The 14,613-nt window shown below is 57.8% G+C and overlaps 1 long non-coding RNA gene across 3 annotated transcripts in view; it reads right to left on the reverse strand.

Annotated features, from left to right (window-relative positions):
• Positions 1–13,216, reverse strand: part of LOC309800510 — a 49,382-nt gene extending 36,166 nt beyond the window's left edge. The window contains exon 1 of one of the 3 annotated variants that reach the window (XR_014293467.1): positions 12,920–13,216. This is a non-coding gene — a long non-coding RNA (uncharacterized lncRNA). Of the gene's footprint in view, positions 1–12,908 lie in introns of all 3 variants that reach the window. The other 2 variants (XR_014293468.1, XR_014293469.1) reach the window with 2 other exon arrangements.
• Between the last annotated feature and the right edge of the window lie 1,397 nt (positions 13,217–14,613).

Below are 14,613 nucleotides of genomic sequence, written 5' to 3' on the forward strand. Positions count from 1 at the left end.
AGGCCTGCCTCGGAGCACGATAACAAGTGACTAATACGTTGCATATCGTTGAAAGAAAATTATTTTTCTCTGATTTGCATTTGCTTCGGGGGAAAAAAAAGCCAACCAGAGTCCCTCTTCACAAGCACGAGTCTAATCCTGGAAATGCAGCCCGGCTGCTTTAAGAGAGCTGGAAGGAGGGAAAGACTGCCAGCGCTTTGGCGTTGCAGGCTTGTCTATCTTTCCGCCTTTCCTCCAAGGCGAAACTCGTTTTGCAAGCAACATTCCTACAGAAAATGGCACACGTCATAAAAAGAGACCAGTTTATAGAACTGGCACCGAAGTTCATGTATCATTCCAGAAGCATCTCCCAGCTCCCCTCTAGGGAACCCAACTAGATGTAGAAGTCCACATTATAACTCAGAGAGTAGATCTGGGGGCAGGGTGGGGCGGAGGTGGACCCATAATTTGCAGATATCCTGCAAGCTGTACACTCAGGGGCCGAAGTCACACAGAAGGGCACGATATAGAGTTAAGTCAGCTCTAAATGATCCTCCAAAGCCCGGGGGCCAGGGCTGCGGAAGCCTTCAACCTTGAGGTTGGGGGGAGTGGTGTTTACACCCAGCTTGCCCCAGGACAGCCCAGGGGCAGGCCCATCTTCTGGACCAACCTGAGGACCATCCTGAGCCCGCCAGCTTGGACCGGCCCAGCGGGGTATTGCTGCCACCCACCAACTGTTCTCCCTCCCACCCTGGCGCCTCCCCGCAGTGCCTGGCAGAGGACCAGGAACTCAGAGAAGGCCGGGCTCTGGGCATTTAGTTGATTAAGTCACAGAGTGGGTGGCGCTGTGGGCAGACCTCAAGACAGCACCGTTGGTCCTGCAGCTGAAAGGCAAGCGCGCTCTTAAAAACCGGGAAGGCAAAGGGAGGCGGGTGATCAAAAGCCGACTTGCACCCCTCCCCACCCCCATTCACCCCCCCTTCGGGTCCTGAACCTACCCACTTGTGTTTCCAATCCAGGAAACAGGGCCGAGGGCATAGAACACAGCGGCCGCCCGTCTCTTGAACTTGTCTGAATAACAGGGCCATTTCAGAGGAAGAACAACGGCCTTCAGAGCCTCTGCAATTTCCAGAAAGCCTTCAGTTAATAATACATTCTTTCCAACAGGCTTGCTTTAGGGCGGAAAGTTATTTTCCCAAATCTTAACAACCCGGTCACAAGCCACTGAGGCCCCAGGTCAACAGATCCCGGCCAAACCCCTCCAGACAGTTGACACTCATGACCCCGCAGGCCTTCTCCTGCCACCTCTGCCTAACAAGTTCCCTAAACCACAACACACCAACCAGCGCGCACGTCCACCACGATCCCAGGAGCCAGAAAGATGCGTGTCGCGGGGGGCGGGTGCCGCCGCCGAGGGCTCTCTCGCAGCGCATCCGAGGGCTCCCGGGCCAGCAAGGGGCGGCCACCTCTGCAGCTCTCCGCGGGCCTGCACGGTGCGCGCTCTGTGTGAGCGCCGAGGAGGCACAGCGCTGCTCGTGCGCCAACAGCTGTCACATTATTTGCACTCGCTGTAAACAGCCTTCACACTCCCCCCTTACCACACAGTTAAGGCCAGACTAACAATCCAGTTAGAGATCAAACCAACAACAGCAGCATTGTGTCTGCCTTCGCACCAAGCCCAGCAGCTGGCAGGTTTCTCCGGAACAAGAGACCGCCCTCCCCCCACCCCTCCAGGCTCCAGCCAAGGCTAGCCGAGGCAGCAATGCGTGTGTCGCTGCTGATTGTTAAAGCAAGACAACACAGCCATTTCGCGCAGAGTTCTGTGCGGTTCATCAGCTCTCCCAGAGTTTCCTCCTCCCAGGCCCCCTCCCCCATTTCCTCAGCTGGGAATAAAGGTTGTTCAGACTCCCAGGGTCGGTTTCTCTGCTCAGCAAAGTGTGGGTCGGCCTGCCCCGGCCAGGCCTGGGGTCCTGCAGCCCTCTCTACCGTGGTCCCAGAGGCTAGGCAGCCCGGCACTTTCTGCAGCCCAAAGCCTCGTGTGTTTCGGAAAACCGTCCAACTCCCTGAATCCTTCCTGGTCGCCCCACTGACCAAAATGTCTCCTTTTATGATTTTTGGTTAAGTCGAACATTTCCATAATCGTCATTATTAGCGCAAATTACATGCCTAATCGGTCCTTAAATAGATTTTAATTAAATAATCATACAAGGCTCATTTTATGACTTAAGAAAGGCATTAGTTTTCGTTATAAACTTTCCACCAGGATATAGAATACTGATAGCAGACATACACTTATTCTTTGAAAAGCACCAATAACTGATGGGCAGAGTGTTGGGAAAGCAGACCCTGCTTCACACCTTCTGGAATCCAAGTGGAGACTAGACAGACCACATCTGCACAACTTTCCTCCGGAGAAGGGAGAGGGGATTTCTTCCTCCAAAGCATTACTTTTGTCTTCTCTTTGGGGCCAGGAGAAAGGAACCCCAAATGTTCCTTTTCCTTGCCCATCTGAAGAGATCTCTCCAGCTTAGAAGTCTCTTCTAGAGACCACTCCTCGCCACCCCCATCTGTTTTCCACCCCTCAGTCTGCTGAGAGCCGTGGTGGAAAGCAGGCAGGCTGTGCTTGTTAAATGCTGTGTAAAATGCTGTTAATAAAATAATAAATACAAAGGATGGAGGCTGCTGGTTCCATGGGTGTTTTGACTGGAAATGCCTTGGCACTTGTCATGTGTTTATGGGAGGGCAGACAACTCTAGGATTTACATAGTTTGGACATCTCTGTACTTCATTTATTCTTTCCTAATTGACGTAGGCCTAGAGCTATTTCAAGTTTGCATTTGTACAGAACTGTTAAATGCCTAAGAGTTTCTCCAATTAAACCAAGTTTTAAATCAGACCCAAGGCTGGAACGTACTCTCGGCCTCGCCCCACTCCACCCTTCTGCCTCTGTGGCTGGAGAAAACAAACAGACACTCAACAACGATCCCCTGTCCTTGCTCTCCCCACCTTCACCACCCCCACCCCCGGGGGGGGCACCTAGGGCAAAGGTTAAGGTGTCTTCAGATTACAGGCAAGGCCCTGGCTACACACACTGGAAAGCACTGCAGTTGGGCGCATCCTGGGCATACTCGAACTTCTAAAATAGTGAGCTAAGATGGGGGAAAACTGCTGGCCTGGTAAAACCCACTGTTCACAAAACAATGTCAGCAAAGGCTGAAAGGCATTCTTTAGAGAGGTACCAGGGACTCATGCCTACTGAAGCTCTTTCAGCACAAAGTCTTTTAGGGGAAGAAGGGAAAAGGAGGGTGGGGGCGGGGAGGAGAGAAAGGCAGCGCTCCTGTTTCAGAGCAGGCATCCCCAGAGAGTCAAGAACCAAGTGTAGCTTCAATCAAACGCTGACTTCCCCTCTGGGAGTCTAGTAGGAAACCTGATCACAGTAGCTTACTACCGGCCTGGATCCATACAGGTCTGGTTTTCTTCTCATGCTAGTAATTTTTTTAAATACATATCGATAGAAAAGAAGCAATCCCTGACAGACTTTTATTGAAAACCACACTGAGACCTCATAACATCCAGACTTAATCCCTATCAGACAAACCACAGCACCTCTGGCCCCTGCAGTGGGCCAGACCCTTTCACCTCTTCCCACCAGGTCTCTCCCCTCCAGCCGTTGCTGTTCCCTCTCCCCAAAAGAATGACGGGAGAACTTGCCAAAGAGCACCTAGATACCGGTACTGGAATCAATTCCTAACCATATAAATGATCCCACTTAGGGGGAGAAAAAAAAAATCCCAGCCTTTTCATATGGATTCCTTTAAAGCCCAGAATGCAAAGAACTGTAACAAAGGGAAAGAGGAACCCACGGAGGCAGACCTGGAGGAATAGCCTCAGGAATACCCTTGGAGGGGAGCTTAACCTGAAGTTTGGTCCCCAGACACTGGCCTACGCAGGTCTTGGTTGGGGGGGGGGGGCGGCTGGCATCTCAGGGGCAGCAGGGAACGGAGAAGCAACCTATAGGAATCTGACCAGTCATTCAAAGCAATTACTAATCCTCCGGGCCTACTATGTGCCAAGTATTCTTTGATCCTAAAGGTGGAAAATTATTCCCAGTCTTACAAATGAAGAAACTTACTGAGGCTCAGAGGCCATAAATAACCTGCCCCCAAGGTCACACAGCTAGTAAAAATGGGCCACGGTCAAACTCAGTCCTGGAGTTGAGGAGAGGAGCCAATTATTGGTCAAATTGTGCCATCCAGAATCCCCAAGAAGTTCGGAAGCCTTCCTTAGCCCTTGTACTCCAATACAGGGTAAAAGGATAGCACTTAACACGTATGAAATTCGGTCCACAAGGAGCCCGCACCCTAGTTTCTCCTACACCCAGAAATCTCTTGGTCCATGTGAAGTCTTTCGAAATTTCTGCCAACATCCTACCCATCTCCCTACACTGGAACACCCTGGTGTGAGGCCAGGGGTTCCCAACAAGGCTCCACTTTCCCCTCCTCCAGGAGCCCAGAACAGGCAGTGGGAGGTGGGTGCTACTCTTAGGTCTCTATAAAAAGTGCTGACACCTGGAACTAGAAGAAGGCTTGCCACATAAAGCAATAAATCAAATTATCTAGACAGAGCAAAAGCCCTTTGGAAAGACTGCCTACATCTACCTTTCCTAGGACTTTAATGAAAAACTCAGGGACCAAAGTGGGCTGGGGAGGCAACTGAGGGGGAAGCGGCTTGCAAGATGCTGGACCCTCCTGGACTCCTGGGGGTCCCCACAAAAAGCCAAGTCCCGAGACAAGCCGGAGGTTGGGGTTATCTCTCCTCTCCCCAACTTCTCATCCCAGCAGCGCAGGGTCAGCGCTCAACATCCCCTCCCCACCCCATCTTCAATTTCCTGCTCTGCCCCGGGCTTTCAGAAGCTCCGGGAACCATCCACACCCGATGCCACAGACGCCACAGGCTCCACGACCGAGGGCCGTCTCCAGCTCAGCTCGGTGGGAAGGGGAACGGGCAGGAGCGCCGGACACTCAGCCGCCCCTGCGCCTTCCCGGCCCCGGGCGGGTGGCTCCTCCAGTGGCCGAGGCTCCGGATGTGTGAAATGGCTCCAGGAGCGCCTGGGGCAGGCCAGGGCCTCCGCAGCGGGAGGGACCGAGGCGATGGCGGAGCCGGGTCCTCACCCCTCTAGTCAGCCAAACACGCCCCGGCGGCCCGGCAGCCCCTGGCTCGCAGCCAGTGGCTTTCTCTCTTTTTTAAACTTTCCGGCCTTGGCCATCACCGCCGATTGGGACAGGATTTCCAGCCCCCGCCTTCCCGCCTCCACACCCTCCGTGCAGGCCCTTCTAACCTCCAAGGAGGTGACCCCCGCCCCCGGGCACCGTGAGTCCCCTGGGCCACCTGGAGCGAGCCGCTTCCCAAAGCGATCGTCGTGCGGCCGAGTCCGGGGCTGCTGCTGCGTCCGGGGAGGAACTCCCGCAGCCTCCAAAGGTCCAGGCCTGCCCGCAGCGGCATGCAGAACCGCCCCCTACTCTCGCTCTCTTCGAAAGACCAGACGCGGGGGCAGGGGGGTGCGGAGGAAGTTTAAGGCCTGTCTTTAAAAAAAAATTTAACTCTTCAGATGCAAGAATGTGGGTGCCCTTGGCACGGTTATGAGCGCTCGGGTAGAACAATAGAAATGGGGGGTGCCGGAAATGGTGCAGGAAGACCCCTATAACCCTATAAACCTCTCCTCCCCCCTCGCAGTTACTACTAGCATTAAAAGATCCCAGTGCCTTCAATGCAATAGTGCCTGTTTATAACTTTTCCCTGCTGGGTCCCCATACCCTATACAAGCCCCCTCCTCACGTTTTGAAATCACCAGGGCAAAGATCGCTCCCAAATCTGTGACCTCCCGGAGCTCTTGGGCCTCTCACCTGCTCTTGCCCCTGGCACCCTGACCTGACTCACCCTCTTCCCCCCAGTAGTTCCTCTGGTTTGCACCTAGACAAGAAATTTAGTTTCATTTAGCTTCCGGTCTTTAATTTTAGCAGGTCTCCTTTTTGCATGCACATCAATATGGCAATTACCATCTAAAAGCTCGCCCAGCCCCGGGTCAATGTAAATTGATCATTGTCCGCCTTCCACAAAATAACACCGGGAGTCTGTGATGCATAATGAGATTATACTGGAAACTGTCTTTTAGATCAAATTCTATTTTAGGCTGTCAGGATCTTCTCCTGGCGAACTTCCCCGCTAGTCTAATCACGGGGCGCCGGAGCCCATGGGTGCTGAGGGGCGATGGCTGGCCGGGGAGACATGGTTCTAAGAAATAACAAAGTGCGGGGACGCCCCCCCCCCCACATTTCCAACACCCTCAACTAGGGGCCGGCGGAAATGAGCCTGCGCTGGGAAAGGGGACCTTCTTACAGAAACGTTGCGGGGGGAAGAGCTCGTTGGTTAATTCCCATCCAACAGAAAGTCAGCTATCCCTTCCGGAGGAACACATGGGGGGCAACCAGCGAAAGCCGTCGGGCCGGGCTGGAGGTTGGGAGACGTCCACGGCCAAGTGCTCGGGGCACAGGCGGCTTGGCTGCCACGGGGGTGGCCTGAGAAGACCTTCCACTCCTGCCCCGGCTGCTTCTCAAGCCAGCGCCACCATCTAGGCCCCGGCAGCGCAGCCAGCCTTGCAAACAGACCAGGAGAAGGTCCTCCCGCCCCTGCGCGGCCCCCGGGGCACGGATGTGACCCTGGAGCTTAACAAAGGGCCTTCAGAGCTCCTTTGGGCCTCGGGCTGGCGGGGGGAGCGGTGGGGCCAGGGGGAGAGGGGCGGTACGGCGGCCCAAGGGGACCCGTGAGGCCCCACGCCCCGCCGGGCTGGGTCTGCCGGGCCCGCCGCCCTCGAGGAAACCACCGAGGTGGCATTGCCGGGGCCGCTGGGCATCCCGAGGACCGTCCTGGGGTTCGGGCGGCTCGGAGGCCGGCGAGCCTCCTGCCCAGCCCCGTGGGCCCGGCTGTCGTGCCCGACCCAGCGCGGGCTCCACCCGAGTGCGGTCTTCCCAATAAAAGCTGGAATTCCCGGCTGGGCTCAGACAAAGAGGGGCCGCGGCAAATCGACGCCGCGGGCAAACCAAACCCAAGCCGAGTTTACGCGCGCGTCTGGGGTCACAGAGGCGCCTGCTAATCCTCCCTACGCTGGCCGTCCCCGCACGGTCTCCTCAAGGGGGAAAAAAAAAGGGAAAGAAAGCATACCTCCCCTTGATTCCGCCCAGAGGCCGAGCTTCGCACTTCTTTCGGTTCAGTCTCTCTCAGTTCACTAGGCCCTGCGCCACCTTAGCAAACAGGGCTTAGAGGAGCGCAACATCCCTTGCTTCCGACCCAGAATGCAAAGCTACTCCTCTTTTTCCTCCACCATCCATCCTCTCAGGGTCCAGAACTCAAAAATCTTTCAGAAATCCTCCTACCTGCTCAAGACATACTCTCTTCCCCACTCTAGGTGGGAAGAAACTATAACCAGAAGCAATCTTAGTAACCAAGGGCCATCCACCCTTAGCTAGGCACCGTCGCCCTCAGTTTCCCTCTAGCCGAAGACACAGTATTTCCCAGTGAATGAGTGTGCGAATGTGGTTGTGTGGCCCACACTTCCATGCCCTGCTCTGTCTCACCGGGCAGGAAAATCTTCATCAGGCATGGAGGGGTTTTTGTCATTCAGCCTGTGTATCTAAGCATGGACGTATGCATGTGAATGCTTTTTGTGTTTCCAAGTGACCCTCTTCACACCTTTAAATGGGCTTTTGTCTCTCGAACGAACTTACAGAAATTCTGCTCCAGTTTCCAGCTCAACAAAGTCTGGGATTTTCTCCTAGAATCTCGCTCTAGGTCTCAGTATTTGCATACCCATGTTTACATTCCTCGCGGCCAGTTCTTTCTCTCTTCTGTATCTCTTGTTCCATGTGGGCACCAGAGTCCAAGTGTCTTGATTTGTCTCAGCACATGTCATTCAGGCGCACATCTTAATCTGTGCATTCCTGTCTAACACGTACACCTCCCCACGAATTACATTCTTGCTTTGTCTATAATGGGGCTCGTTCCCAGACCAATATGGGTTTGCAGTTTAATGTAACTAGAGGATCCCCTAAGACTCCAAACCCTAAAAGGAAGAGGAGGGGGAAGGAGAGAGGAGTGTGACTAATGATTCATTTCTCTATAGGGTAACCCACCCACCAATTTCTACCTCAGGGAAAGAACGAGACCAATGCCTGCAGAGTTGTATTCAATTTTTAGACCCATTCAATGTTGACCCCATGGATGTGTATACAAATGATCGGTCTTGTACACATCACTGTCCAACTCCTGTTTGGAGGCTGCCTCCCTGCACATATTTTATTTGAACTCGCCACAAGTTCATGGTTAAAAGTGTTTTTATTTACATAGACAACTCAAGGACCCCTTTGCTCTCTCCGACGCATACCTGTACGCACTGGCCAGGCATTTCAGGCTTGGGTCTTTGGTAGGCAACACTCTCGGTCAGAGGCCCCACTGACTAAAGCTCTGAGCAGACCTTCACATACTGGGCCTCTGGGAACGGTAAGGTCTAACCTCTGCATCTCCCCAACTCAGTTCCTTAAGTGAGGGTGCCCACCGTGTGTGTTCACACCTTCCCCATTGAGAAGTATCGGGTCAAATTAGATCACCTAGCAGCTGCGTTTGGTTCGTCGAAGAATCGAGCCCAATGTACCAGGATGTGAGACTGCATACACAGAAGAGAAAGGAAAACCCTAAGCCCAGACTCCCGCCTCCTCTCCCCAGGGGGCTACTTTGCCTCCAGGAATTTCTACTACACTCCCCACCCCCACTCTCCCTATCGTCTTTAAAGGGTTAAGAGAAACCCTCGCAGCCTTCCCTCCACCCTGGTCGCTGGGCCCGAAGGCTCGCTCGCTCACGGGAGTCTGCCGCCGCCTCCGCGGCCCGCCCCCCCCCCTTCCCGTCCTTCAGCCGGGAGGGAGCCTGCATGCCTGTCTAGACCCATCTATCACAGGCACACCAACAACACCCGCGAGAGCGCGGAGACCCTACCCAGGTCCCCCTGCCTGCACGGTTCCCGGTGGACAGAACGCTGGAGCGTGACCGCGCCTGCAGGGTCGGGGTGGGACTCTACGGGCTCGGGCTGCCCCGAGCGCACAGCGGGTCCGCCCTGGCCCCGGCCCACAGCGCTCCCGCCAACACGGCTGCCGGGGCACAGTCACAGCTCTGTGCGCTGGGCAGTCCTATTTTTATCTTGTCTAATCCCAAACTGGGCGGGGAGCACAGACGTCGTGCTTAGAGAACAAGAGATAGGCGAGGGAGGCGGGGAGGAGCAGCCAGGCAGCGACGCGAGCGGGAGCGAGTTAAAGACACGGTCGAGGCGACCGAGAGCAGGAAGAAAGAGCGGGCTGCGCGGGCCTCGAGGCGCCGCACGCAACGCGCCGCCCGGCCAAGTTACACTCGCCTCCCGGTCGCCCCTCGCCGCCCATCCCTCCCCACTTCCCAGAGGCGCTCTCAGCAGCCCGGGCCGCGGGGCCCCGGCCTCTGTGGGAGGCACAGGCCCGGCCGGCCCTGCAAAGGGCTGGAGAGAATCGCTAATGAGCTGTGCGGCCCATTGATCCGGAGAACACTTCCCAATTAACTCTCAGTCACCTACTGGTGACAGCGCCTCAAAGGACAGCGCTGGGGCCGTCCGAGCCCTAACCCCGACCTGCCCGTGGAGCGCCTGGCGCCCGAACCCCGCGCGCGCCCCCCCACTACCCCAGGCAATCCCGGTGAGTGGCGGCGTAAACCCGCACACTAAAGGCCAGCCTCGGGTTAAACCTGGACGGCATTTTAATCACCGCCATCTCCCCGCTTCCTCCTCGCGGTGAAATCATGCCCAAAATAAACACGGGAACCAACACTGCAAAGCCCAGACCAGATAACAGGTCGGGGGTGGAGTGGGAAGGGTCGAGAAGCAAATGTATTTTCCAAGTGTCCACGTACAGGAGTCTCGGAGGCCGACAATTAAAATGACTTCCACACAAGCAATTCTGTTGGCCAAACCGAATCCAGCACCTCGTAAGGATTGATTTCGGCCCGCGGTGTCCGTTTCCAGTGCCACAGGAAGTGTCAGATGGCTACAAATAACCAAGTCTGTCTGCGTTCACCACCCACCACCTTCTGGGGTGGGCCATTTCCTCCTCGTTTTTATTCCCAAGTCATTTTAAGGATTTTTCTTCAGAGACTACCCCTAGAATCAAATACCACTACCCCTCCTCTGGCCTTCTCTCAAAAAAGAAACAAACAAACAAAAAAACCCAGCTAAAACCCTGAGCTGTCTACTCTAGACACAAGAGGCTGTACGAATACCTATTTGAAGCGCGCTGGTTTCTTTTTTTAAGGTTTGTTTTTAAATACACATAACCCTCCCCCCTCCTTCGCTCTTCCATCCCCGCAACCCCCCAACCCTTTAGACGCCGGCGGCGCGCGCCCTCGCGCGCGGGCACTCACAGCCTCTAGCTGGAGATCGCGGACTTTCTGGAAAAGATTCATTAACTGCAAATTAAGCCTCGCCCCGGCTTCGGCCTACACGCGGCCAGGCTCAGCCATCTCAGGGACCCGGAGACGTGCCCACTCGAGAGTGCAGGCGGCGGGAAGCCCGCCGGGACCACGCGTGCCTCGAGCCGCCCTACTCCGCACACGGCGCCCCGGGGCTTGCTTGGTCAACAGCAGGAGCACGTCGCCGCCGCCCCGAGCCCCCTAGTTGGCGGAGGCTCTGCAGCGCAGCCGCCCGCCTGCTCCGAGCGCGGGCCCCGCGGTGCAGCGGCGCCTCGCCCTCCCCGCCTCGGCCGAGGATCGCGCCCGGGTGCGCAAGTTCCTCTTCGCTCTCGGCCTCTGCGCCGCACGCCCTCCGAGTGGGACCAACTTCCTCCGGCCGCAGACTCGCACACGCCCTACAGGGCTTTCCACCAGACTCCACACTACCCAGAGGAGGACCCAGGTCTCGCCCCCCGGCCCGCCGCCGCCCCCGCCTCCGCACGATCTACCCCCACCCCTGGGGGTAGATCTTAAACTTAAAACCAACTTAAAACCAACCCCACGACGTCGCGGGGAAGGTGCGGGTGGACCAGAGTGGCAGATTAAAATTTTTAAAGAACATTTACAAAACAAAGCGTCTGACCTAACTGGCTGGCTGGCGGGCGGGCCGAGTCGGAACTGGCTGTCGCCTGTTTCGATTTCCTAGTAGTTTTTTTTTAATCCATGTGATTCACGCTTTGGAGCAATCCAAAAATAGCGAAAAAAACCAAAAAACCGGGACTCCCCTCCCGAGTCGCGCGGCAGCGGCGGCAGCTCGAGCTCGGCTCGGCCCGGGGCGCCCGCCACACACACCCTCGCGCACGCACACGCCGTCGTTCCACGAGCAAGAACGAGCTGCCCCCGGAGAGGTGAGACGAGGCAGCGGCGGCTGGAGGTTTTTACAGTTCTTTCCCGAGTCGAAAACGAAAGCAGACGGGAACCCGCCGCCCTCCCCTTCCTGCTAGCAAGCTAACGCCGAGCCGAGCTTCCCAGCTTCCAGCCCAGCTCACCCCCACGCCCCCCGCCGCCGGACTCGCGGCACTCAGCGACGACCGCGCTCCCGCGCACACAGACACACACTGCCTGCAAACTTCTAATCCGCGAACTCCCTGCTCTCCTCCCAGCCCCCAGGGGGGCGGCAGCCACCCCCGCCGCGCCCCTCCCTCCCCGAAGCCCACGCCGGGCCGCTTAGGTTGGCTGCATTTTTAATAACTTACAGCTAGGAAATAAAAACGAACGCGAGCAAAGCAGCCAAAGTGAAGCGCGAGGCACAAGCTTCGAGGGGTACGCCAGAGAGTCAGAGGAGCCACCCGCCGCTAGTCTGGGCCCCGAGGGAGGGGGCCGACTGCAGCCCGCCGCACGCACGCCCGCCAGCCCGCGCGGCCTCCGCGGGGAAAGGTGTTCCGGGCACTGACCTGAAATCCCCAGCCGGGGAGTAAGCAGGGAGCCTGCGATCCGGCGCTTTGAAGTTTTCCCCGGAGCAGAGTCGAGGCGGCGAGGAGGAGCGACGGGAGGTGGGGTGGGTGGGGAGAGGTGTGCGGGGTTGGAGGAAAGTGGGGTGGCGACCTTGGCGATGGGAGAAGGGGCCGGGCCGGGGAAGCGCGGCGAACAGCAAAGTTTGCCGTCCCCCGCTGCCCGCAACCCGCTCGCGGGGCCGCGCTCGCTCGCCTCCCTCGCCGTCTGCTGCCAGCCGGCTGCCCTCGGGGTCGGCCACGCCGAGGGGTGGGCTCTGGGCCGGGTGGGGGCGGGGGTGGGCTCAAAGCCTCCGGGCAGGTGGCGACAGCCCCACGCGATCCTCCGGGCTCCGGCGGCTGGGCCGGGCTCAGCAGCTCTCGCGTCGCCGCTGCTGCCGCCCGCGCTCGGGCAGGAGCCCCAGAGCCATGCTGACGATTAGCCGCGAGCGCCCGCTCGGGCTGGGTGTTTATGTGTGTGTGAGTGTGTTGGCCAAGTCTTCCCTGCGCGGCGACAGCGCGGCTTGGGCTCCCCGCCCGGCAGCTCGCGGGCTCCCCCTCCGCCGCCGCTGCCGCCTCGCTCCCGCTCTCGGTCGCGGTCTGGGCTCCGGCGCGTCTTCCCCGCTGCCGCCGAGCTCGGTCCGCGTTCAGCAAGGAGCGTAGCTCTGCCTCCCCTCGCCGCTGGGAGCCCAGGCTCCGTCTGCCGCCGCACGCCGCGATCCCAACGCGTCCCCCCTCCCTGGTTCCCTCCTCTTCCTCCTCCCCCTCCCTCCGCCCTCTCGCCCGCCCGCCCGCCCGGCCTCCCTCCCTCCCTCCCAGCAGCCGCCTCCCCTCCCCCTGCAGGCGCAGCGCTCAGGCGACAGCCAGCCGCCCGCCCGCCGCCGCCTCCAGCTCTCACAAGTTTGAGCTCCCCCAGCCTCCGCTCACCCTCCGCTCACCCTCCGTTGCAGCGCCTGGGCGGTGGGGTGTCGGAGCGGTGATTCCTCAAAAAGGTTTGCCCGAGTTTCCCCAGCCGTCATCGATTCCCGGCGCGTTTCGCCTATCTGGGTTCGAACCCCAGACCACTTGGGTGGCGTCCCCCTCGCCCCTTGTCCTCCCCTCCCCCGCTTGGACCGAGTTGGCTGCGCACACCCCGCCCGGGCGCGCGTCCTGGGCGAGCGAGAGACCGACTCGGGCGGCGGCGGCGGCGGCGCGGGCGGCCCGTTGATCCTGAGCCGAGGGGATGGGGGGCGGCGGGGACGGCTCTCCCAGCCGCGCGCCGAGACTCCCCTCGCTACCCAGAAGGCCGGTGGAGGACCGCAATTACTGTAAAGCGCCTAGCACTCGGCTCAGCCAAAGCTGTCAAACCCCAGCGGCAGCTGCCGCTGCCTCCTCTCGCCACCAGCGCTGCGCTCTCCCGGTCGTGCGTCCCCTCCGAGACCAAGCAGAGCCTGGGCGAGTGCGCGTCGGTGCCCATCCCCACACTGGGTCCCCCCTTCCTCCCGGAGAAGCCCTTTACCATTTCGGTGTCCAGAGCTACCTGAAAACACTACCGTGGGCAACGGTGGCCGTTCCGCCCGAACTCCGCGCCCGAGTTCCCCGGATGTTTCGATTGTGTGGGAATTGTTTGGAGAGGCGGGGGATGGAGGAGGCAGCCCGTGGAGCACAAGGAGGCGGGAGTGGGGGCGGTAGGGGAGTGGAGATCCACCAGAATTTCTCCCCGTTCTCAGGCATTTCACAGTCTGCACCTCAGATGATTAGAGGGTCTGTCCTGGCCCCTCACCCCTGCCTTGGGAGATTATCACCCGCGTTTTATTTTCCTTGGCAGGGAGCAACTTTTGGCTTACACCGTTCACTCCATAAATTTCCACTCGGTAACGTCGTGCTGATCGGAGCTCGGCGGCGGCGTACAGCCTGCGCCCGCAGCAGTTCAATTCAATTGACACGTGTTGAGCTTCTCCAGCGCACCCGGCGCGGCGCTGGGAGCGGGGGGTGGGCAGGGGGCAGGCAGGTGAGAGGGGGAAGCGGAGAGTCGAGGTTTCGGCCTCCCCAGAGCGCAGAGCCTCTAGGGAGAGCCGAGAAGCCCCAGTTCGTGAAGCGGGCGGGAAGGGGTGGGAGCGGGGGAGGGGTGTTCCGGCCTAACCGGGCCCGGACACCGCCGCAAAAGGTGACCCCACTCCGTTGCTGGATAGGCTCTTTTTATGCTGAACGTGTGCCGGAGTCCAGCTCCAGCGAGTCCAGGGATACCCGAGGGATGGATAGCGTCGGTGAAGGAAATAATTCTATTACACTTCTTAAAGTATCAGCATTGCATGTTTCTCTTATGTCTTTATTCTTCACAATCACAGGTTTATATATTGTAGTTGATTACATTACCAGGTACGTGGCCAAACAATCTTAGCACAATCGAACCGCAAAATGTTCTACAAAGATTTTTTTAAAAAAATATCCCCTAGTTTCTAGATGTCCTATTAAAATATTTCCCCAAGTTCCCATTAATCACAGGTTATTTCTTAGTAACCAAGCCAAGCAGTTATATGATTATTTCAATTGTAAAAGTTGGAGCTACTTGTTCCTATTTCTCTTCTTGCATGCGCAACCTATTACAATGGTTCCATGAAAATATTTACAATATACCTGCATGCTCTTTCTC

This window comes from Mesoplodon mirus (genome assembly GCF_964341445.2).
Source record: "Mesoplodon mirus genome assembly, chromosome: 3".
Taxonomy (NCBI): Eukaryota; Metazoa; Chordata; class Mammalia; order Artiodactyla; family Ziphiidae; genus Mesoplodon; species Mesoplodon mirus.